The sequence below is a fragment of the Euprymna scolopes genome, chromosome 27, assembly GCF_053919585.1.
Source record: "Euprymna scolopes isolate OS-2025 chromosome 27, ASM5391958v1, whole genome shotgun sequence".
Lineage (NCBI taxonomy): Eukaryota > Metazoa > Mollusca > Cephalopoda > Sepiida > Sepiolidae > Euprymna > Euprymna scolopes.
Window position 1 is genome coordinate 79,583,992 of NC_136508.1, and position 24,500 is coordinate 79,608,491.

Below are 24,500 nucleotides of genomic sequence, written 5' to 3' on the forward strand. Positions count from 1 at the left end.
ATGAACAGTACACGGAGTCCGAGAAAGACTTGGTTGAACTGCCAGTATATCTATAAAAGTAAAAATGTCCATGTGTGTGTGTCTGTCTGTGTGTGTACACGTCCCTACCAAATAACTCTTACAATTTTCGGTCTAGAGACTCGAGATTTGACATAAGGGGTAGTGAGATTTGGGAAAATCGTTTTGATCAGTTTTCGGACAGAAATTTGGCTATTAAAGGGTCAAAGTTAAACAATTTGATCTTTGAGAACTCTACTAAACTCCTCCGCCAATTTTGGGTCTAAGCACTTGAAATTTTAGACTTAGATAACTTGGACATGGATCAAACCTTTTAATTTGATTTGAGCCGAAAACAATAAATGTTAAGGGGTCATAATTGTTGTCAATTAAAAAAAAAAATTGACTTCTGCGGTCTTTACTAAATTACTCAGCCAATTTTTGATCTAAACAGTTGAATTTTACATAACGTATATTCAGACATGGGGCAATCTTTTTAATCGTTGTTTATTTTGCTGAAAATTTAGCTTCCAAACTTCAAAAGATTATGAATTTGTTGTATCTAGCAAACTATTAAGCCAATTTTGGGCCTAAACATCGGAAATTTTACATAAAGGGTGTTCAGACATGCGGCAAGCTTTTTGATCAGGTTTTGGGAAATACTTTGGTTGGCAAGATGTCAAAGTTCAAAGAGTTGACTTTCTCAGACTCTACCAAATACCTTCGCCAATTTTGGGTCTTAACACTCGAAACATTTGATGTGGAATAATTGGACATGGGTCAAATATTTTCATTCAATTTGAGCCCAAAACAGTAAATGTTAACGGGTCAAAATTGGGGTTAAAGTTAAAACCAATTTGACGTCTGCGGTCACTATGGTAGTTAAGGAAGCCGATTATATAGAAAGCCATTACCGTACCTATTAACACTTTTTTAATATATACATATGCACATAAAGTTATGAACAGTACATAAGGCCCGAGCAAAGCCAGGCGGAACTGCTAGTTTGAAATAAAACTACAATTCGATATATATATATATATATATATATATATATATATATATATGAGCGGCAAAAATGTTCGCGCTTGTAATATTTTTAAAAACTGCAGATTTAAGCTAAATTTAATGTAATTGTTTAAACAAACTATACCTCATTTGATTGGCCTTTTATTCTTCGTTAATTACCTTTTCATATTCGACTTTTAATTGACATATTCTAATGTTCACATCAATAAAAAAAAACACATTTAAATTGATGAAGCAAAAATAGTCTGCACAATGGAAAATTGTTATTTAAATGTAACTTTAGAACATTATTGCAACACAAATACAACGGAAACACAATGAACTAGTGAATATTTAGTAGCATAGCCCTTCTGTAATTTGACAGCCTACAATCTTTTGGGCATTCCTTGAATTAGTCTGCAGCAATACTCCAGGGAAAGGGCATCCCACTTTTCTTTAATTTTTGTCTAGAGTTCTTCCAAATTTGAAATTTTATCAGTGCGTAGCTGTTGCTTGATGTAATGCCACATGTTTTCGATAGGATTGAGGTCTGGAGATTGTGCAGGCCAATCCAAACACGGAATATTATGCTCTTCAAGGAACCTCTTGACATTGCCAGCTGTGTGAATGGGAGCATTATCTTGTATGAAGATGGAATTATCATCCAAATTCCGACAAAGTGTAGAAAATGCTCAGTAAACATATTAATGTACTTGGTCGAACTAATTCAACCTTGCAAGCGAGCTATAAGCCCTAGTACTAATAATGCCCCACACCAAAGACTGAACCTCCACCACCTTACAGCGTTGAAACTGAGCACCAAGGATTAAATTCTTCGTCTTTCCTCCGACGGATGTACTGCCTACTATTACTGCAGAGCCTATTGAACTTGTATTCGTCGCTGAAACACTTTTGACCAATATGGAGAGTCATGATCTTCATTTCATCTGACGAAGTCCAGATGGCGCTTTCTGTTCTTTACAGAAATCATTGGCTTGCGTCTTGCAACATATCTTCGCAAATTAAATTTCTTTAATCTGTTCTTGACAGTAGAAAGAGAGCACTTTTAACAAGATTGCACTGTTGTTGGATTTGGGGAGCCGTTTCAAATCTGTTTCTTAGGCTGCGGATTTTGATAGCATTGTCTTCCCTGTTATAAGTAATTCTAGTACAACCAGATTTAATGGCATCACGAATACTGTCGGTGTTTTGTTGATTTTGCACAGTCTTTCGTATCGTTTTCTAATCTCATTTCAATCTGCAGTCGATTTCTCGATTGGATAAACCAGAAAGGTGGCGATTAATGAACTCCTGACGATCACTAAGAGAAAGTCGTGACATATGGACTAAATGTTATGTTGTATATCCTGGAACAACAGCAATTACGATTAGAGATGCTTTGATGCCTGTTGGTGGATATTTTAAACTGATTTAAGCGCGATAATTTAAGCTGGTTTTAAGCGAATTTGTTGCTGCGGACATTCTTTTTGCTTCCTCAATTTAAAGTTATTTTTTTTTAAATTAACGTGAACAGTAGAATATTTCAATGACAAGTCAAATATGAACAGGTAAAATTATAGAGGAATAAAAGGCGAATCAAATGAGGTATAATTTGTTACTTTCTTTTTGCCGACCGTGTACACACACACACACACACACACATACACACACACACACACACACACACACACACACATATATATATATATATATATATATATATATATATATATCGTAATTTCACAATAACCCAGACAGATAGATATTAGATTAGGTTTATAATAGGATGTATATTTTCAGTGTTACAATCAATCAAAAATGGCTAATCATCAAATACAAAATGCAACTTGAATATGTATAAAAATATACACAATTCCAGTTGTATTTTGTGTTTGATGATTAGCCATTTTTGAATATCTTTTAACGATATTTAGCCATTTCACAATATCTTTTAACGAAATAATGTTTAAGCTTGTTCAAATGGTTAAGAAACGATTTTAACACTGAAGAAATACATCTTATTATAATCTTGTTATAATATATTGTAGTCTTGGTTATTGCCAAATTATAATATATATGTTTGATTATTAATACTGATAATTGTTGAGCTAAGTTAACTGGGTTGATTAATAGTGGCTTTGGTTTACTTATATATGATCATTCCCGGAATTTAATAAGTAAATTTTGATTAAAAATTATAATTATTATTAAAAATTACAATTATAATTAAAAATGATACTTATATATATATATATATATATATATATATATATATATATATATATAATTTAAAGGAGATTAGAATAATAGTCTAAAGAGCTAAGTGTATTTTAATGTAATAGTGAAATTACTAGTTTAATTAAGATACAGGAAATGCTCGTTGTAATTTAGATATATAATAAGCTCGATAGTTAAATGTCCTAGAGCTAATTCAATATTAAGTAATGTGATTTATAATTTAAAAGTTTTAAATTTTTTTTAAATTTAACAATCAAAATTTAATTAAATTAAAAATCAGTTTCATAAGAAGGAACAACAACAAAGTCAATTATTTGTACGATCGTTTCGGAAATCTATATATATATATATATATATATATACGTTTTGCGTTTTATAAAACGCATATTTGCTCTACAACAGTATTGAGCACTTTCTTCAGTTTTTATTAATTACCATCTACACTATATATATATATATATATATATATATATATATATATATATATATATAATATCTTATGAATAAATATTAATTCTTTTACCTATTGAAAGTAGTGCATCATGCTCATGCAATAACCAGTAGAGGAAATACTGCTGGTCAGATGACACTAACCCAGTCAAAAATTTTCTTTGATTCTACAACACAGTACCAAGACTTATCATAGGAAAACAAAGAGAAAAAAGGTCTGTATATAATGCCGTGACAAGTGGACAAATACAAAAATCTAGTTAGAGTTCAAACAAAGTAGCTGGAACATTGCTTTACACTAATGGTGACACCTTATAATAATTCTCTTAAAGAGGCCTTATATAAAAATCTATCTTTATCTCACTCTTTATATATGCTTAACAGTATATCATGTTGCATTTTAGACTATATATATATATATATATATATATATATATATATATATATATATATATATATTATAAGCATAAACAAAGCCTGTAAAACGGAGATTTACATGTAAAAATGTATTTTTCGACAGAATACCTCCGATAAAAAGTGGTGAAATATCCTTATTCAGCGGAATTTCAAATAATCGAAGGTTCTTTCCACTTTTCATCAGAGAAAAGAAACTATTTAGCAGATCATAAAGTTGGCGGAGCTACAGATTTGCTGATTTTTGCATTTCATGAAACTCGACTCCATGATGTTGGCCATAGAATGTTAAATACAGTTTGGGTAGAGTAATCTTTCTAAATTAATGCTTGCATAGGGTTTATCATAAAGGGACAGAGAAAGGGGAAAAGAAAAAAAAAAGAAATCAAACCGCATTGCGTAAGTCCAGACTGTGATGTAATCCTCTGTAAATGTTCCGAAGCGGAAGAGGAATACAGGTGTTTTCAGAGTTTTAAATCCAGTTGCGAAAGATGATATGAGATTTTATCATATGCAGTTGCGATGAATATATATATATATATATATATATATATATATATATATATATATATATATATATATAAATGTTCACAGATAGTAAACCTCCGTCAGTCGAAGAAATTCTCAGTACCAAAAATTTAAATTATAAAAGAAAGTGTATCAAGCTTCCTTATTTATTATTAGAATAAATATGAACACTAATATTGGACTAAAGCTTACAGCAGCATTTGACTGTTGTTTTACTTTAGCTACTTTATTAATATTTAATAAAAATATTATATATATATATACATATATATATATATATATATATATATATATATATATATAGTCATCGACATAGAGTCCTGTCTCGTTAAATCACAACTCATCAATGGCGTTAGACTAGTACTTCTACCAAGCCGAGGATTGAACCTAAAACAATCGTGTTTCATTTATTTTATTCTAAATATGTTCTACACTAATGCCGTGTTAAACCTTCATATTAATTCTGATTCAAATATTACATTTTTAGAAAACAAATTTGAAAATGTGGCGAATCTTTTTCATTAGCAATGCAAAAGGGCTATTAAAAGAACACTTGTTTAGAAATGACATTAATTATTTTGTAAAGCAGCACGTTAATTCCTCGCACATTTTTCCATCTAGTTAAGTAGTAAAATCTGAGTGATTAACCTACTTGTTATACAATCAAAACTTAATCTTTTGAATATCCATTCAAAGAAATACTGGAACAATTAGCGATCGTTAAAATAACCAAGGGAAGCTGTTTCCGGTTAGTAGAATGCCTTTACTTGATAACATCTCTTTTTGTGGATTGATAATCATCTGGGGAATTCTCATCAAAATCTAATTGACCTGAAAATCAGTGGACGTTATAATTAGACAATATGAAGCAATTTATGTTTGTCAACGTCTGTAAACGATTTAGAAACAAAATAAATTCATGCTGTTTTTACAACTATTGTATAACAAGTTGGATGGCATTGATCGTGTAGCAAGCCTGGTAATTAATTTCACTGGTGACTTCTTTCCTTCTTTTGTTTACAGCATATCAACCCTTTTAAGATTATTTGATGCAGAATACAATACGGAATACAATACGGAATAATCACGTTGACACACCGGTTCCCGCTGGATAACCAAAGTAAAGCAACGTTAAACCTTGTCAGTACTAAAGAGGTTACCATTTGGGACTTCCAGGTGTTCTATGTGCTCTCAACTTATTATATATTGTTTCCAGTCGTCCTGATCTTCTCCTTGCCACTGGACACAAGCAGTGCAGATTCAGAAAAATTGTGCTTGGGGATTGTGCAAACCTTGCCTCACAATTACACGCGCAACTGCCCCTACAGGGGATATCCTTTGTCTTTCGAGACTGAACGGAGGCACTGAATGCAGAATACGGTCATTTGAGTAAACGTTTTATGCTTCTGATTTTTTTAGAGTCTTCGGGCTACTGTTCTCATCTTGAGTGTCATTTTCACAAGGCTTCAGTCGATGTAACCTCCGAGCTTCTTCAGATCTATTCTGTCGAACTGTCGATTTGCAAATTACTTCGGACCTCTATGTAGTCATGGCTGGCGTAACATGAGCATGCTATCTCCGTTAAATAAATGAAGGTTCCTTTCGAAATTAAGTCCAAATTTCCGAGTTTGACAGAAACATTCCTGAGTTCGAGAAGATACACCCAAAGAAGCTCGAGAGGTTATATTGACCGAGACATTGTAAAAATGTGACTCAAGATGAGAACAGTAGTCCGAAAAATCTAAGCAATACGTACAAGTTTTTATGCTCCTTTTTATATCTTTCAATATTTATATCGTTTTAATATGTATAAATATTTAGATAGTTGTGATACCTTTATATAGTTATATAGTTTTAATATATTTATATAGTTTAAATATTTTTTAATATTTATATAGTTTTATTACCTTTAAATATTTATATACTTTTGATATATTAATATATTTATATAGTTTTAATATTTTTAAATATTTGTATAGTTTCATTATCTTTAAATATTTATATAGTTTTAATATTTTTAAATGTTTAGATAGTTTTAAAATCTTTAAATATTTATATAATTTTAATATTTTTAAATATTTAGATAGTTTTCATATCTTTATATATTTATAGAGTTTTAATATCTTTATATATTAATATAGTTTTAGCATTTTTAAATATTTATATAGTTTTATTACCTTTAAATATTTATACGGTTTTATTGTCTTTATATATTTATATAGTTTTAATATTTTTAAATATTTATATAGTTGTATTATCTTTAAATATTTACATAGTTTTAATATCTTGAAATATTTATACAGTTTTAATATTTTTGAATATTTATATAGTTTTAATATCTTTAAACATTTATATAGTTTTATTATTTTTAAATATTCATAAAGTTTTAATATCATTACATATTTATATCGTTTTGATATCTTCCTATATTTATATAGGTTTAATATCTTTAAATATTTATATAGTTTCAATATATTTATATGTTCATCAAATTTTAATATCTTTGAACATTTATATAGTTCCAATATCTCTGAATATTTGTAAAGTTTTAATATTTTTTAATATTTAAATAGTTCAAAATATTTTTAAAAATCTTTATATAGTTTTTATATCTTTAAATATTTATATATTTTTAATATTTTTAAATATTTAGATAGTTTTAATATCTTTATATATTTATATAGTTTAAATACCTTCATATATTTATATGGTTTTAGTATTTTTAAATATTTATATAGTTTTATTATCTTTAAATATTTATATGGATTTATTGTCTTTATATATTTATATAGTTTAAATATTTATAAATATTTATATAGTTTGATTATCTTTAACTATTTACATAGTTTTAATATCTTTAAATATTTATACAGTTTTAATATCTTTGAATATTTATATAGTTTTTATATCTTTAAACATTTATATAGTTTTATTATTTTTAAATATTTATAAAGTTTTAATACATTTATACATTTATATCGGTGTAATATCTTCATATATTTATATAGGTTTAATATCTTTAAATATTGATATAGTTTTAATAGATTAACATATTTATATAATTTTAATATCTTTGAACATTTATATAGTTCCAATATCTTTAAATATTTATAGATATGAGCTAAACAGACAACAGGAAAGCAGTTCAACAAGACCGTGGTTACTGGAAAGAAACGACTAGAATAGGAAGCATCTGTTGTAGCAAACCTACGATACTTTGGCCCAGGGGGAATTTCAGCAGTCATTTTGTTATATATGGCGATATATATATATATTATATTTATTTGTTTCCTCACCAAAGCAAATTAGGCACAAGGCCGTTTTTAATGTGGGGTAAAAACCAGCTCCCCTAAAAGTAGGCAAAAAGGGGGCACTCTGGTTACCAAAAATAATAATTGTCTCAGTATAGAGGCTTTCCCTTCCATTGACTGGTACAAATTATCTTAAGTGCAGCATCTGCAGAACAGATACTACACTTTGAGGTATTTATTTGCTCCCCCACTGAGCAAATTAGGCACAAGGCCAATTTTTAAAGTGATGAGTGAAGGGGAAATGGGGACCAACTCCCCGGGGAGTAGGAGAGCTGGATAATGACAATTGGTATGAAGGGTTGCCCCTACATTGACCAAGGTCTTATATGTGGGGTCGCCCCCACATATGGTCTTTGCTTGCAGTATCTACCGGAACAGATGCTACACTTTGATCCCGGCCCGAAGGATTTTAATCTGTATTAAAGGATTAAAAGTGATAAAAAACTGTTATACTCGTGGAATGTATATGTCTGTTCTTGGCCAAGCATTCCACAAAACAGAACGAATTGATAAAGACAACAAAATCGACAGGTCTAACAAACTGGAACGAAAGAAGACTAAACAATTCTGAAAAACACATAATGGTATTTAATTTATAGAAGAAAAGGCTGAGCTGAGCAACATCACGTCTGCGAAAGAAAGGTTGCAGAGAAATTACAGATACGTTTCTTCATAAAAAACCTACAACTGCGATGGAAATTCATCAGTATATATATATATATATATGACATAATTTTCAATGCATAGTAGATTTGTAGAGATAGAGACTAGTCTCAGGTGTGAGATCCGACTTTACGACGAACAATGGATCTAACATATTAATTCCAAGAAAGTAAAAGGGACAGGTCTACAGTTGAAAGACACGAACTGGGTCTCAACAGAATTAAATGAAGAAATCCATTTTGTCACCCAATTCACAACTGAAAACAAGTGAATTTCTAAATTAGCTGCATATTTTTACTGGTCCGATAGAGATGATTGAAAAATGCCGGAATAACAAGTGGAATTATAAGCATAATTAATCATCTGAAAAAATATTCCGTGGAAGATCATTGATATCGAAAGAAAATACGAGTTGAACCGAGAGTAGAGCCATGATGAAACACCAACATTGATAGGAAAAGAGAATGAAGAGATACGATCCAGAGTTACTCGAAAACTTTCATCCAAAAGAATCCTAATAGTGTCAAGAACCCCATAGCCGATACAATAAACCTAGAGTTTATGTAGAAGACCAGAATACACACTGCTAAACGCCTTCGAAATGTAAAGCGCAATGACCTAACCTATTCGAAAAGAAAGAGCAGTCAGTACTTCTGCTACAGAATCATCTCACATGCGTGAGATATTTCCGAGCTTGGATCGGGCATCTCGAGACCCTCGAAACCACTACATGATCATGGTCATTTCTACAAACGATGGACGAACATCACATTCACCCACGTCTCGTAAATAACCCATTTTATTTGGAAGATTATGTTATTCCCCATGATTTTTATTAAATATAAATGTCTTTAAACATTTCGGTTGACTTTTCACAGAGGTTTCGCATTCATAAATTCAATTGACGAAAATTTTTTTAGAAAAGAAATTGAACATGTATCAAAAAAGGAAATATTTATCAATAAGTTATGAATATGCAGTCTCGTTTAATGTTTGTTGTGTTTAAATGAAACTACATCATCAGCAGAAGAACAAAACAAAAAAAGACAACAATAAAAAACAAAATGAATGAAGATATCGGATATAAATGAGTTGCACAATCACTTTGACACACCGGTTCTTGCCAGATCACCGAAGGTAAGCATCGTTGAGCCTGGTCAGTACCAGATGGGTGACAATTTGGGAAGGCGGGACGCTGTATGTACCGCGAGGTAAATACCGGGTTGAGAAACTGGCGCGGTCTATCCTTCTCTCGAGGGTAGATGGGATTCTTTTAAGCGGTGATCGGCACCCCGTCTAGTGATGGCATGACGATAAAAAATACCCTTCATAGACCTGGCGAAGCATAAAGTATTCAGCAACCGAAAAGACTTGAATTATACTACAAACTCTTGTAGTGGGTTCAATCTCGGCTACGGCCGCGTTCGGTGATAGATGATGAAAAATCAATAAGAAGACGGTTCAATCAATTTATTTATGAAAAGACAAAAATGAAACGAAAAATCAAAAATGAAAAATTCCAGAATATTTCTGAGAGAAAATACATGGAGAAAACAAATCTCATTGAATCAAGGGTTTTCCTGTTAATATGGACAAAAGAAGAAAAGCGGAATCATCGGATCAACGGGCTAGAAAATTAATAACTGATAAACCGTACACCAAGAGATGGGATCATCTTTTTTTTTTTTAGAACAAGAAGAAATAAAGGTGGATGAAGAACGATTGAAAAGATGCTTTTCAAAAGAGAAATAGAAGGAGGGGAACAGTGATTTAGGATATAGGATTGGTAAATAATAAATAGAAGAAGAATAATAGAACGGCTTTGAGAAACGCGTTATTTGGTTCTGAAAAGATGAAAAGTATACATCGAACTAACGAGAAAGAATAACAAAGAATAAATAAAGGTGGATGAAGAACGATTGAAGGGATACTTTACAAAAGAGAAACAAAAGAATTAGAAAATGATTCGAAAGACATCTTAATCTATAATATAAAGGGGAATTCTCTGCGTATATATGTGTATGATTGTATGTCTGGTTAAAAGTATAAACTACGACAAAACGAAAATCTACCAAGTTTGGAATTTTCTGGATCGTCGTTGCCTCGGATGCATAATATCTAAAATTAAGAAAAAAATCATTCTTTGACCTTCGATTTGTCATTTTGTCAGTTTTCCACCCAGGTCATTTATTTACTGAAGGAAAGTAACTATGATTTTTTACCAAAGTGTTAGTTCCTTTTTGCTAATTTATTTCCCGTGGAAGCTATAATAGTGGATTATTTTATTATCATATCATTTTATTATCATTATATTAAAATTATCGTATTATCATCATATTATCATAATATTAGACTTATCTTATTATATTATTATCATATTATTATATTATCATTATATTAAAATTATCTTATTATTATCTTATTATCATCATATTATCATATTATCATTATATTAGAATTATCTTATATTATTATCATATTATTATATTATCATTATATTAGAATTATATAATTATCATTATATTACTATGATATTATTATATTACCATTATATTAGAATTATCTTATTCTTTCTTACTTTAGCATTATATGGAAAGTCCAATTACTACTACTACTACTACTACTAACACCACCACCACTACTACTACTACTACTACTACTAATAATAATAATAATAATAATAATAATGATAAGTGTGCGGAGGTAGGGTTGCAGAGAGACATGCCTCAGCCTGATAGAAGGGAGGCCACTTACTTCAAAATGGACCAAATATTTCTGTCGACTTAAAATGACAAATTTTGCCTCACATACCCGTTAACTCGACCCTTTTTCTGAAAGCAAAAAAAAAAAAAAATAAAAATAAAAATAAAAAGTAAAAAAACAAAATAAAAAAAATTGTAAATGTTAATTAAAACGCCCAAATTGCACTGGTTATTTTGTTTGTTTATTAAGATCACTGTTACGTAAAATTGTTCTTCAAATGCGAACTAATTCTACATGAATGGATTCTGTTTCGTACGAAGGACAAACCATGTTTTAAGATCTGTGTACCGCATATTAATCATAGTCACGTGAATGTGCATGGCACCCTGAAACTATTATTGTCACCCACTTGTGTTCTAGCACTTAAAACAAGAAGTACAAGGTAAAGAAAAAAGAAACCAATTTTAAATGTGTTCTTTTCTTTAAGCATTCGTAAAAATGAGACTTTGTTCATTAAATGTTCTGTTTAGTTTAAGGAACAGGGAGAGAGAAAAGGAGATTTATAACGGCTGTAGTGAGACGGCTTTTTACCATGAACTTTTCACATAAAAGAGTAGCATAGATTGGAGCCCAGTCGAGCACGTATCCTGAGAATAAGAATAAAGTAACGAAAAACTCAACGTCCTTTTGTGAGAAAAAGCTGTGGAAAAGAGAATAGATAGTTCACAACTAGATTACGAAGTCGTTTTTGCACTCTATCAAGGCAGGGAATAGTACTCCAAGCAGAACCTTCCCATGTAGGCACGAGAGTACTCTATATGACGACGTATATGTCTTGTATATTACAAAAGATTGCATTAGGAGTGAGAATGATTTGGTTTGGTTCAATATTTCTGTCTTAAAGCCTATTAATCCTTTACGGATTATTTAATGCTGAATTTTCATTAGTTTTTCTGCTTCAAGTTTTATATATCTTCAAATATTTATTCATGGTGTTTGATTTAATTTGGGTGTTTTGTATGGAAAATTATTGCCTTTGTTTTTGTCTTTGCAAGACATGCTTGAGTTTTGGGAAGGAAAAGGGAATTAAAACATATCATCAGTGTTTGTTGGTTCTTGGGTCAGGAAGACAATATCCCTCGACAGCCGTAAATGGTAGAACCAACATTGTACAATAAGCCAACGATTTTACCACCGAACTGATTTGATGTTAATTTTTCATTACATATCCGACGTATAGGTTTATCTTAATGTTTAGTTTTTCTTACGAGTTGGGTCTGATTTTAGTAACATTAATATTTTGGCGTTTATCCTTATTGTCAGTTTGCAAACACTCTCGGATACGTCTTAATAGTTTGGTCATTTTCATCTGTCCTATGGTATACGGTAACAATTCTTTCTTTGGTTTCAATTTCTCCGGGAATTTTTTTTTTTGTGAAACTGTTCATAATTTTCCCACAATCTTTGACATTACGGTATTTTCCACGTACTACAAAATCTCTAGTTCTCTCGCAATGTCCATGTATTTATGTTTTTTTCTGATTCGTCAACCTCATCCAGTTCTCGTTTGAGATGGCGAAACTGACTTTTCTCCTCCTCCTCCTCCTCCTCCTCCTTCTATCCTCCTTCTCCCTCTTCTTCTTCTTATTATTATTAAATTCGAAAACGATCCTTTTCTGATATCACAGTTATTGTTTGCTGTTGCTGAAATATATATATATATATATAAAAAAACTGTCGACATGTAGTCGACACAAAGACTTAAAAAACTATAGAATCGGTAACACAATCCCGAAGAATTCTTTGAGGAGAATTAACATTTCGTTTATTTATGACCTTAAAAAACGTCCGACGTTTCGGAAAAGTTTTCTTGAGTGGGGACAGACATGAATTTAAGGTTCAATCGTAAAAGTTGAAGGACTTTGCCAAAACTAACAAGTAACAAAAAAATGCAACAAAAAACAAAAACAAAGCATAAAACCTGTTTATCTTAAAGAGTTTTACGTTATTCAGAGAAAGTGGGAAATGCTATTTTGTCTTTGTTGTCATTTTCGTTTTTTTTTTTTTTTACAGATTTAAAATAGAAAATACATTCTAACGCAAGTCATTAATTCCAATGATATGAAAAATCCAAGAACTAAACCATATGTTTTCGACAAACTTAGAATTACCGTAATGTACCTATTTACTATGCCTCCCCACGGGACAGAGTTAGACACCAGGGTCGTTTTTTAACGTGGAGAAAAGGTAAAAAAATAAAAAGCCCTACAAGAAATTGGGGAGGGAAGGGTTCATGGTCTTTTACCAAAAGGTCAAGAAAAGAGTAAGGATTTTAGATAAGTAATATTTAAAAAGGACAAAGGACGGGAATTTTTAAACAAATAACAATTGCACATCAACCCAATGTGGTAAATTAAGAGATGAGATGAAAGACTTCAAATATGTTAGTAATGTTGTTGATTAAATGGTTGGATCATGCTATCGGCCCGCGTAGAAATATCTCATTCATTCCGCATTCTTCTAAGAGGCAGATATGTCCTTAGATGGAGCAGTATTGTTATATGGTGAGTTGATACCTAAAATTGAGTTACATTGTTATATGTTGAGTTGATACGTAAGATGGAGTAGTATTGTTATATAGTGAGTTGATACTTAAAATTTAGTAGTCTTTATATAGTAAGTTGATGCCTAAAATGAACTAGTATTGTTATATAGTGAGGTTATACCTAAAATTGAGTAGCATTGGGGTATGGTGCGTTGATATTTAAAATCGAGTTTATATATAAAATGGAGTAGTATTGTTATATAGTGAGTTTATACATAAAATGGAGTATTATTGTTATATAGTGAGTTTATATATAAAATTTAGTAGTATTGTTATATGGTGAGTTTATACATAAAATGGAGTAGTATTGTTATATAGTGAGTTTATATATATAAAATGGAGTAGTATTGTTATATAGTGAGTTTATACATAAAATTTAGTAGTATTGTTATATAGTGAGTTTATACATAAAATTTAGTAGTATTGTTATATAGTGAGTCTATACATAAAATGTAGTAGTATCGTTATCTAGTGAGTTTATACATAAAGTTTAGTAGTATTGCTATATAGTGAGTTTATACATAAAATTTAGTAGTATTATTATTATATAGTGAGGTTATACATAAAATTTAGTAGTATTGTTATATAGTGAGTTTATACATAAAATGGAGTAGTATTGTTATATAGTGAGTTTATATATAAAATTTAGTAGTATTGTTATATAGTGAGTTTATACATAAAATGGAGTATATTGTCATATAGTGAGTTTATACATAAAATGGAATAGTATTGTTATATAGTGAGTTTATAAATAAAATGGAGTAGTATTGTTATATAGTGAGTTTATATATAAAATTTAGTAGTATTGTTATATAGTGAGTTTATACATAAAATGGAGTATATTGTTATATAGTGAGTTTATACATAAAATGGAGTAGCATTGTCATATTGTGAGTTTATACATAAAATGGAGTAGTATTGTTATATTGTGAGTTTATATATAAAATTTAGTAGTATTGTTATATAGGGAGTTTATATATAAAATTTTGGTAGTATTGTTATATAGTGAGTTTATACATAAAATTTAGTAGTATTGTTATATAGTGAGCTTATACATAAAATTTAGTAGTATTGTTATATAGTGAGCTTATACATAAAATTTTGTAGTATTGTTATATAGTAAGTTTATACATAAAATTTAGTAGTATTGTTATATAGTGAGTTTATACATAAAATTTAGTAGTATTGTTATACAGTGAGTTTATACATAAAATTTAGTAGTATTGTTATATGGTGAGTTTATACATAAAATTTAGTAGTATTGTTATATTGTGTGTTGATGCAATCAAGAGCACCATGCCATTTTTTGATAGAAGGAAAAACTAACTTCGAAATTCGTGTATACCGAATTTTTCAGTTGCAAAATCAAAATCAGATTTTGAATGATATAACAAGTGTCAAACAAAAAGTTCTACTACCGATTTTTTACGCTGTGCAATTCTTTTCGCTATTATAAATATGTGTTTGTCCTAGTTTCGTTTACCTCTTGTAGGTAGCTCAATCAGTAGTGATGCCTTTTTTATATTAATTGTTGTAGCTTTAGTCATAACGATGTTAATCTTCGTTGTTTTTTGTCTTCTTTTTTCTTCTTCCTCATATTCTTCGATTTCTACTTATTTTTTCGTTCCTTCTATTTCCACATCTTTTATTTCTTTTCTCTTCTTTTTCTTCTTCGTATTTTTCTACTTCGACTTCATTTTCCCCCATACGCTCTTTTACTTGTTTTCTTTTTCGATTTTATCATTTTCTTCTACGTTTTCTTCTTTTCATTCTTGGTTTTGCTGTTATTGTTGTTGTTGTTGTTGTTCTTCTTCTTCTTCTTCTTCATCTTCTTCTTCTACTCTTTTTTCTTCTTTATCATTTCCTTTTAAAGAATATTTTTAATTATCTTTCAATAAACGTGAAATATGTTATTATATATTAACTAGTCGAATAATCGAATAATTGGGCTCGAACGGACAATATAAATTCCACGAGTATAACCATTTTTAACCACTTTTAATCCTGTAACGCAGAGGAATATATATATATATATATATATATATATATATATATATATATATATATATATATATATATATATATATATGTGTATCGCCATATATAACGAGATGACTGCAGAAATCCACCCCCTGGGCCAAAGTATCGTAGGTTTGCAACGACAGATGTAACCTACAAATTCATTACAATTAGGTTAATATCCACTATCTTATAAAACTTTCGAACACTATTTTATACACATTCTGTTGTGATATTAAAATAATACATTGCATCCCACGAGCAACGCCATTACGATCGCAACATCTTTAAAGGAAGGGGTCCATATTTTTCTCTCTAAATATTAAGTCCTACCACTCCTACCAGTTGCCATCGGGACGTATTCTACACGTTCCATAGATTATGTGATTACACCGACCATAACTGGCTAATACATACATAGACTTAACATTTCCAATCCGTAAATAATAAAGGTTCTTCCGCCAAAGTCTGTACATTTTGATGGGATGAGCTCTGAAAATTCTCATATATCGGAATCCAATTTTTCCTGTCATACACGAACGGTACTAAAATTAAAAGCTGACGTTACTAAGACACATATTACTTCGACCGCCGTCATTTAATGCATAGGTCATCACAGTCATGCGTGTGTGCGTGTGTGTGTATGTATGTATGTATATGTGTGTGTGTGTGTGTGCATGCGATGCAAATAACTTTAATGTTTGCTGTATAGCTGTCGGACGCGGACTCCTGTTCCCTATTATTCTGTGTGTAAAGGGGTTACTATTCCCCCTCCCCTCTCTCTTTCTCTCACTGCGCGTATTTCTCTTTGCAACTGGTTCTTATAGTAATGTGTTTGTGTGCGTGTGTTCCGTTGAACATGCGTCTCAACAAACAAAACAAAACAAATTTTGTTGCTAAAAATTTGCAAAAAAAAAAAAATAAATAAAATAATAAACAATACAAAAAACAACTTTCCTTGAGAACAACAGATAAATATATTCAATTCCCAGCAGATTTTTACTTTTGTATTTATTGTATTTCTATTTTTTCCGATTAGTTTGTTTTGCTATTCGACTGCGTCTGTTACTTTGCTCGGCTCCGTCCAGTGACTACCAGTCGAGCCCTGATTAACGGAAAATTACGATGATCCCGATTAAATTCTGCAAGAGTACCAAAACATATATGCGGGGTGTTCGTTGTACACATCGGTTGATAAAAAGGGATGCGTCTTCGTTATTGTAGCGATAGCCGAAAAGTTGATTGTTATTGAAAAAACACGGTGATAACTACTTATATTTTTTGTCAATTTCAACAATAAGCAATGTTATCTACCTAATTTTCATGTAACAATTAGTTAAGTTTTCCATGATCCAACCAAAATGTTTGTTTTGTCACGTGACATGTGCCGTAAAAAAATGGGAAATTGATAAAATTTCTACTTTCTTCGAAAATTATTTTCTTTGATAGTTAATTAATACCTTATCGTTTTTCCTGAGCTTTTGATATTTTCATTACTGCAACATTTTGATATTTTCATTACTGCAATATTTTGATATTCTTATTGCTGCAACATTTTGATATTCTTATTACTGCAACATTTTGATATTTTTATTACTGCAACATTTTGATATTTTTATTACTGCAACATTTTTGATATTTTTATTACTGCAATATTTTGATATTTTCATTACTGCAATATTTTGATATTTTCATTACTGCAATATTTTGATATTTTCATTACTGCAATATTTTGATATTTTCATTACTGCAATATTTTGATATTTTTATTACTGCAATATTTTGATATTTTTATTACTGCAACATTTTGATATTTTCATTACTGCAACATTTTTGATATTTTCATTACTGCAATATTTTGATATTTTCATTACTGCAATATTTTGATATTTTCATTACTGCAACATTTTGATATTTTCATTACTGCAATATTTTGATATTTTCATTACTGCAATATTTTGATATTTTCATTACTGCAACATTTTTGATATTTTCATTACTGCAATATTTTGATATTTTTATTACTGCAACATTTTGATATTTTTATTACTGCAATATTTTGATATTTTTATTACTGCAACATTTTGATATTTTTATTACTGCAACATTTTTGATATTTTCATTACTGCAATATTTTGATATTTTCATTACTGCAATATTTTGATATTTTCATTACTGCAATATTTTGATATTTTCATTACTGCAATATTTTGATATTTTCATTACTGCAATATTTTGATATTTTCATTACTGCAATATTTTGATATTTTCATTACTGCAATATTTTGATATTTTCATTACTGCAATATTTTGATATTTTCATTACTGCAATATTTTGATATTTTCATTACTGCAATATTTTGATATTTTCATTACTGCAATATTTTGATATTTTCATTACTGCAATATTTTGATATTTTCATTACTGCAATATTTTGATATTTTCATTACTGCAATATTTTGATATTTTCATTACTGCAATATTTTGATATTTTCATTACTGCAATATTTTGATATTTTCATTACTGCAATATTTTGATATTTTCATTACTGCAATATTTTGATATTCTTATTGCTGCAACATTTTGATATTCTTATTACTGCAAAATTTTGATATTTTTATTACTGCAACATTTTGATATTTTTATTACTGCAACATTTTGATATTTTTATTACTGCAATATTTTGATATTTTTATTACTGCAACATTTTGATATTTTTATTACTGCAACATTTTTGATATTTTCATTACTGCAATATTTTGATATTTTCATTACTGCAATATTTTGATATTTTCATTACTGCAATATTTTGATATTTTCATTACTGCAATATTTTGATATTTTCATTACTGCAATATTTTGATATTTTCATTACTGCAATATTTTGATATTTTCATTACTGCAATATTTTGATATTTTCATTACTGCAATATTTTGATATTTTCATTACTGCAATATTTTGATATTTTCATTACTGCAATATTTTGATATTTTCATTACTGCAATATTTTGATATTTTCATTACTGCAATATTTTGATATTTTCATTACTGCAATATTTTGATATTCTTATTGCTGCAACATTTTGATATTCTTATTACTGCAAAATTTTGATATTTTTATTACTGCAACATTTTGATATTTTTATTACTGCAATATTTTGCTATTTTTATTACTGTAACATTTTGATATTTCTATTACTGTAACAATTTTGATATTTTTATTACTGTAACATTTTGATATTTTTATTACTGCAACATTTTCATATTTTTATTACTGTAACATTTTTATATTTTCATTACTGTAACATTTTGATATTTTTATTACTGTAACATTTTGATATTTTTATTGCTGCAACATTTTGATATTTTTATTACTGCAATATTTTGCTATTTTTATTACTGTAACATTTTGATATTTCTATTACTCTAACAATTTTGATATTTTTATTACTGCAACATTTTGATATTTTTATTACTGCAACATTTTGATATTTTTATTACTGCAACATTTTTGATATTTTTATTACTGCAATATTTTGCTATTTTTATTACTGTACCATTTTGATATTTCTATTACTGTAACAATTTTGATATTTTTATTACTGTAACATTTTGATATTTTTATTACTGCAACAATTTTGATAGTTTTAATACTGTAACATTTTTATATTTTCATTACTGTAACATTTTGATATTTTCATTACTGCAACATTTTGATATTTTTATTACTGTAACATTTTGATATTTTTATTACTGTAACATTTGTATATTTTCATTACTGTTACAATTTGATATTTTCATTACTGCAACATTTTGATATTTTCATTACTGTAACATTTTGATATTTTCATTACTGTAATATTTTTATATTTTTATTACTGCAACATTTTGATATTTTCATTACTGCAATATTATGATATTTCCATTACTGTAACATTTTGATATTTTCATTACTGTAACATTTTGATATTTTCATTACTGCAACATTTTTATATTTTCATTACTGCAACAATTTTGATATTTTTATTACTGCAACATTTTGATATTTTTATTACTGCAACAATTTTGATAGTTTCATTACTGCAACATTTTGATATTTTTATTGCTGTAACATTTTGATATTTTTATTACTGCAATATTTTGATATTTTCATTACTGCAACAATTTTGATATTTTCATTACTGCAACATTTTGATATTTTCATTACTGCAATATTTTGATATTTTCATTACTGCAATATTTTGATATTTTCATTACTGCAATATTTTGATATTTTCATTACTGCAATATTTTGATATTCTTATTGCTGCAACATTTTGATATTCTTATTACTGCAAAATTTTGATATTTTTATTACTGCAACATTTTGATATTTTTATTACTGCAATATTTTGCTATTTTTATTACTGTAACATTTTGATATTTCTATTACTGTAACAATTTTGATATTTTTATTACTGTAACATTTTGATATTTTTATTACTGCAACATTTTCATATTTTTATTACTGTAACATTTTTATATTTTCATTACTGTAACATTTTGATATTTTTATTACTGTAACATTTTGATATTTTTATTGCTGCAACATTTTGATATTTTTATTACTGCAATATTTTGCTATTTTTATTACTGTAACATTTTGATATTTCTATTACTCTAACAATTTTGATATTTTTATTACTGCAACATTTTGATATTTTTATTACTGCAACATTTTGATATTTTTATTACTGCAACATTTTTGATATTTTTATTACTGCAATATTTTGCTATTTTTATTACTGTACCATTTTGATATTTCTATTACTGTAACAATTTTGATATTTTTATTACTGTAACATTTTGATATTTTTATTACTGCAACAATTTTGATAGTTTTAATACTGTAACATTTTTATATTTTCATTACTGTAACATTTTGATATTTTCATTACTGCAACATTTTGATATTTTTATTACTGTAACATTTTGATATTTTTATTACTGTAACATTTGTATATTTTCATTACTGTTACAATTTGATATTTTCATTACTGCAACATTTTGATATTTTCATTACTGTAACATTTTGATATTTTCATTACTGTAATATTTTTATATTTTTATTACTGCAACATTTTGATATTTTCATTACTGCAATATTATGATATTTCCATTACTGTAACATTTTGATATTTTCATTACTGTAACATTTTGATATTTTCATTACTGCAACATTTTTATATTTTCATTACTGCAACAATTTTGATATTTTTATTACTGCAACATTTTGATATTTTTATTACTGCAACAATTTTGATAGTTTCATTACTGCAACATTTTGATATTTTTATTGCTGTAACATTTTGATATTTTTATTACTGCAATATTTTGATATTTTCATTACTGCAACAATTTTGATATTTTCATTACTGCAACATTTTGATATTTTTATTACTGCAACAATTTTGATATTTTTATTACTGCAACATTTTGATATTTTCATTACTGCAATATTTTGATATTTTTATTACTGCAATATTTTGATATTTTTATTGCTGCAACATTTTGATATTCTTATTACTGCAACATTTTGATATTTTTATTACTGCAACATTTTGATATTTTTATTACTGCAACATTTTTGATATTTTTATTACTGCAATATTTTGCTATTTTTATTACTGTAACATTTTGGTATTTCTATTACTGTAACAATTTTGATATTTTTATTACTGTAACATTTTGATATTTTTATTACTGTAACATTTTGATATTTTTAATACTGTAACATTTTTATATTTTCATTACTGTAACATTTTGATATTTTCATTACTGCAACATTTTGATATTTTTATTACTGTAACATTTTGATATTTTTATTACTGTAACATTTGTATATTTTCATTACTGTTACAATTTGATATTTTCATTACTGCAACATTTTGATATTTTCATTACTGTAACATTTTGATATTTTCATTACTGTAATATTTTTATATTTTTATTACTGCAACATTTTGATATTTTCATTACTGCAATATTATGATATTTTCATTACTGTAACATTTTGATATTTTCATTACTGTAACATTTTGATATTTTCATTACTGCAACATTTTGATATTTTCATTACTGCAACAATTTTGATATTTTTATTACTGCAACATTTTGATATTTTTATTACTGCAACAATTTTGATAGTTTCATTACTGCAACATTTTGATATTTTTATTGCTGTAACATTTTGATATTTTTATTACTGCAATATTTTGATATTTTCATTACTGCAACAATTTTGATATTTTCATTACTGCAACATTTTGATATTTTCATTACTGCAACATTTTGATATTTTCATTACTGAAACATTTTGATATTTTTATTACTGCAACAATTTTGATAGTTTCATTACTGCAACATTTTGATAGTTTCATTACTGTAACATTTTGATATTTTCATTACTGCAACATTTTGATATTTCCATTACTGTAACATTTTGATATTTTCATTACTGTAACATTTTGATATTTTCATTACTGCAACATTTTGATATTTTCATTACTGCAACAATTTTGATATTTTTATTACTGCAACAATTTTGATATTTTCATTATTGCAACATTATGATATTTTTATTACTGCAACAATTTTGATATTTTCATTACTGCAACATTTTGATATTTTCATTACTGCAACATCTTGATATTTTTATTACTGCAACAGTTTATTATATACTACTGGTTTCACTTGCACGCCAATGTTGTGATAACCGATTTTGCTATGATAACGGAGAAGAAAAAAAATGTTTGCGAATATTTTCATTAGTTAGATGTGAAAGCAATATTTTCTCCAAAAAATGTGCGACAAGAAGGATATTTATTTGATTAAGAAAATAAACAGTTTTCCAAACTATTTCCTTTTTGTTAAAAACTTATCCTACAACATTTTAAAATTCTTTTCTCCTTTCTTTCTTCCTCCTTAATTATCAGCGGTCTTCTACTTTGTTGGTTTATTTTTTAAACAGTTTATTTTTTAATTTTTTTCCATCGATTTATTAGTGATAAAACACTATACATTCATTAAAAAAAACGGTTCATTTTTTTTTAATTTACGAGATTTTCCAGTGCCTGATCACTAGGAATATGACAACAGCATATTCTTTTCATTGTTTTGACTCTCGAGTATCGATCCGACATAGTTAGACACAATTAATCAACCGAGAACCTCATCACTCTACATAAAAACATATAAGATATCAATGGATACCTGAGAATCAAAACAAGCAAAAGAATATGCTGTTGTCATAGCCATAGTCATCACATACATGTCCGTAGTAAAATTAAACCCCTATGTTTTTCCTCTGTCAACCAAAGGAATAACAGGAAGCGAAGGTGCATTGAATGACTTTAACGGATATTCGAAATTTCATTTAAGATATTACATTTGACAATTCGCTTGGCGTTTGCAATAACCATTAACAAGTCTCAAAATATTGTATATCCACAAGTATTGACAACATAAACATAAGAAAGATATACTTGGTCTTTTTTGGTTTTTAGTTATTTCCATTTAAAAAAACTGAGTCACAGCAAAGCGTGGGCGTGTATAGCTAGTTATTAATAAACCTTACGTATAGCATCCCTATTCCTATTTTGACCAAAATCTATGTCATGATTTTAATTAAAAATAACACGTAAGCTTTAGATGTCTTGATACGAAATTCAAATTAAAACAATCTTTTATAATTCGTGCGTAATAACTAAGTCTACAAAAACAGAATATTCTTATCATTGTTTTGACTCGAGTATATATCCGACATCGTTAGACACAGTTAAAGAACCACATCATATAAGATAAAGACACAATAAAGAACCACATCATATAAGATAAAGACATATAAGATATTATCTGATATATACTCGAGAGTTTAAATAACGGAAAGAATATTTTTGTCATAGCCCTAGTAATGACTATAGATAAAATCAAATGCAAATCTGAAATATAAAAATTTCTAATAAAAGGTTGTCCCAATGTTATGCTCTCTTAATCCATTGGACATAATTCAAAGAACCTGCAAATTCAAGAATATTTTTACTTGATTTCTAATTCTTATATTTAAATTTTCGAAAACATCGGATATATCTAAATTTTAACTAAATGCTCCTATACACGCTTAGTCCGGTTTCTGTAAAAGTAAATTAAATGATATATAGCCCACATTATAATCACATACACCTAGCATATGTATTCTAAAATTTATGGGCCCTGTCAGTGGGGCATTAGAATACACCGACTGCCTCCCTGCAGAGGGTAAAAGTCCCTCAATGGGGGTCCTTGATATGACCTTAAACTATATCCAGTGGTGAGGCCCCAGCTTGCGGGCTTTGGGGAGTGTGGAGCCACCCTTTAATTACCATTGCTCCCAGGTCCACTCTGACCCGGAGTGGTAGTACCCGTTAGGGTTTCAACTATGGGTTAAATAGAAACCGACTTGAAAACAACAAATATATTCTATTAAAAATTTTTTCTTCAAAATCTTTGGATTCGCCATTAAATAACTCTAAAAGGGTTGATAT